The following is a 3,159-nucleotide window of genomic DNA, read 5'->3' as shown; positions in this document are numbered from 1 at the left end:
GCAGATGCCTCTAGCACCATTGGATCTGTTGGTCACGTGGCCCAAGAAACAGACTACCTGGAACCACAGCTTGGATTTGCCACCCACACTCAACACTGGTGGCTTTCTGAGGCGTCAGGGAACTGGGAGAGAAGTTATACTATGTTGTCTTCAAAATCCAAAGAAACTGCAGCATGATGGCTCTCTTTTAAAAATAAATTATATGATAGTTTTATTGTTCAGATAATATATAAGATAGTATTATGGATTAGTATTTCTCAAATAAAAGAATATGATCTCTCTTTTAAATTTATTTTATTTTATGTTTTAATTTTTATTTTAGGTTCAGGGACACATATGCAGTTTGCTATATAGATATGCTAAGTAAAGCTAAACTTCTCAAAGGCTTGGGGGGCCGAGGCGCGGCCGTGCAGCTCTCACCGGAGCCGAGTCCAGCCGAGCGCCCGCCGCTGCTCGTGCGCCTCTGCGCCTCCGTGCCATGGCCGGCCTCAACTCCCTGGAGGCATTGAAAGGCAAGATCCAAGCCCTGCAGCGGCAGGCGGACGAGGCGACCGCGCGCAGGGCCTGCAGCGGGAGCTGGACCGCGAGCGCGAGCGGCGCGAGAAAGCTGAAGGTGATGTGGCCGCCCTCAACCGACGCATCCAGCTCGTTGAGGAGGAGTTGGACAGGGCTCAGGAACGACTGGCCACGGCCCTGAAGCTGGAGGAGGCAGAAAAGGCTGCAGATGAGAGTGAGAGAGGAATGAAGGTGATAGAAAACCGGGCCATGAAGGATGAGGAGAAGATGGAAATTCAGGAGATGCAGCTCAAAGAGGCCAAGCACATTGCGGAAGAGGCTGACCGCAAATACGAGGAGGTAGCTCCTAAGCTGGTCATCCTGGAGGGTGAGCTGGAGAGGGCAGAGGAGTGTGCGGAGGTGTCTGAACTAAAATGTGGAAAATGTGGTGACCTGGAGGAAGAGAACTCAAGAATGTTACTAACAACCTGAAATCTCTGGAGGCTGCATCTGAAAAGTATTCTGAAAAGGAGGACAAATATGAAGAAGAATTAAACTTCTGTCTGACAAACTGAAAGAGGCTGAGACCCGTGCTGAATTTGCAGAGAGAACGGTTGCAAAACTGGAAAAGACAATTGATGACCTGGAAGAGAAACTTGCCCAGGCCAAAGAAGAGAACGTGGGCTTACATCAGACACTGGATCAGACACTAAACGAACTTAACTGTATATAAGCAAAACAGAAGAGTCTTGTTCCAACAGAAACTGCGGAGCTCCGTGGGTCTTTCTTTTCTCTTGTATGAAGTTCCTTTTGTTATTGCCATCTTCGCTTTGCTGGAAATGTCAAGCAAATTATGAATACATGACCAAATATTTTGTATCGGAGAAGCTTTGAGCACCAGTTAAATCTCATTCCTTCCCTTTTTTTTTCAAATGGCACCAGCTTTTTCAGCTCTCTTATTTCTTCCTTGAGTTGCATTTATTCCTAAGGTAGGCAGGGTATTTCCTAGTAAGCATACTTTCTTAAGACAGAGGCCATTTGGTTCCTGGGAGAAGAGGCAGCCCCACACTTTGAAGAACACAGACCCCAATATCTAGTCGTGGATATAATTAAAACGATGAAGACCATAACCTTTTGGGTCAACGGTTGGTCAAACTATAGGCACCATCACATGGGTAGGGATTTTCCAACCAGAGCCAACAAAAGGGCTGGTGGGGGCCGGGGGTGGCTATTGTGGAAAGTCATAACCCACGGATAGATTAACCTAAGAATTCTGGCCTTTCTCCACACTCCACCATGCAGAACAAACATCCTCTCAAGCAGTCAACGTAGAATGCTTGGGTAATAGTCGTAATTACCCACATATAGTAATTAATAGATGGTAATTAATAGATCCTTGATGTGATGTTCTTTTGCATATTTCCTTCATTCTAAAGTTGTTCTCTGGCCGAGTACGGTGGCTTTCGCCTGTAATCCCAACACTTCAGGAGGCCAGATCACTTGAGGTCAGGAGTTCGAGACCAGCCCAGCCAACACGGCGAAGCCCTGTCTCTACTAAAAATAAAAAAATTATGGTGACGCCTGCCTGTAGTCTCATCTACTCGGGAGGGTGAGGCAGGAGGATCACTTGAACCCAGGAAGTGGAGGTTGCAGTGAGCCGAGATCGCACCACTGCACTCCAGCCTGGTTGACAGAGTGAGACCCCATCTCAAGAAAAAAATAAAATAAAAATAAAGTTGTTCTCTGAAGAGCAAATGTCTCATTCCAGTAATGACCCACTCAGCCAGAATATGGTGGAGTTCAGTCCAATTCAGGTCAGCCATATCTGAAAGACTACAAGTCATTCATAAGTTGAGCAAAAGCGTTTCTATCTATTAGCAGAAAGGGCCTCTCTGGCAGCAGAGATTAAAAATTGGCCCAACTTCATTTCCATACTTCAGGGAATAGCAAATTGAAGATTTACTTATCTAGGACTTGAATTCCTTCTTTGGGACCAAGTTAATAAAACACCAAGAAACTCCTGATTAAACTGGATAATGAAGGATTCTGTAGACAGGGCTGCATGTATCGGCTTTGTTTGACTTCTCTTTTCTCAGTTAACATCTCAGAGCTGGAACATTCCACATTCCCCAGCAGCGTGTGGGGGCCGAGTAAAGTTTACAATTAACGACTAAAAATCACCCTGCTTCTGGCTTATCTGAATCCCTTACCCACCCCACCCCACCACCCCACTCCTATTTATTCAGCACCACACTACCCAGGAAATACACTAGCAAATTGTGCAATGGAATCAAATCCACACTTTTCTTTAGATTCTTGTAACTGTATCATATGTAATAGTATCACTTTTTCTACATTTTGGTCAAATAAATTTTTACATAAACAAACAAACAAACAAAAGGTAAACTTCTTTGGTCCCGCTCTACTGATGGATTGCCTGAGGCTGTGTTGCTCTACCCCAGTAAATATCTATATCCAGTGGCATGTGCCTGTAGTCCCAGCTACTTGGAAAGTGAGAGAATCACTTGAGCCTATGAGTCCAAGAGTTCAAGTCCAGCCCAGGTAACAGTTAGACCCTATCTCTAAAAAAATAAGAAATAAAAAACTTATATTTTGACCAGCAGCTGAAACAGAGTATTAAGCTTGCAGTGTCTACCGCCAGAG

General features: G+C 45.0%; 1 pseudogene across 1 annotated transcript; it reads left to right on the top strand.

Moving 5' to 3' along the window:
- The first annotated feature begins 463 nt into the window (after window positions 1–463).
- LOC101008602 lies at window positions 464–1,625 on the top strand (annotated as a pseudogene). Its single transcript, XR_004180072.1, has one exon. The product of XR_004180072.1 is annotated as a tropomyosin alpha-4 chain pseudogene (transcript).
- The last annotated feature ends 1,534 nt before the right edge of the window (window positions 1,626–3,159 follow it).

Source organism: Papio anubis, chromosome 19, assembly GCF_008728515.1.
Source record: "Papio anubis isolate 15944 chromosome 19, Panubis1.0, whole genome shotgun sequence".
Taxonomy (NCBI): Eukaryota; Metazoa; Chordata; class Mammalia; order Primates; family Cercopithecidae; genus Papio; species Papio anubis.
The sequence above is the reverse complement of the archived record's forward strand: the minus strand, read 5'-3'. Positions and strand labels throughout refer to the sequence as shown.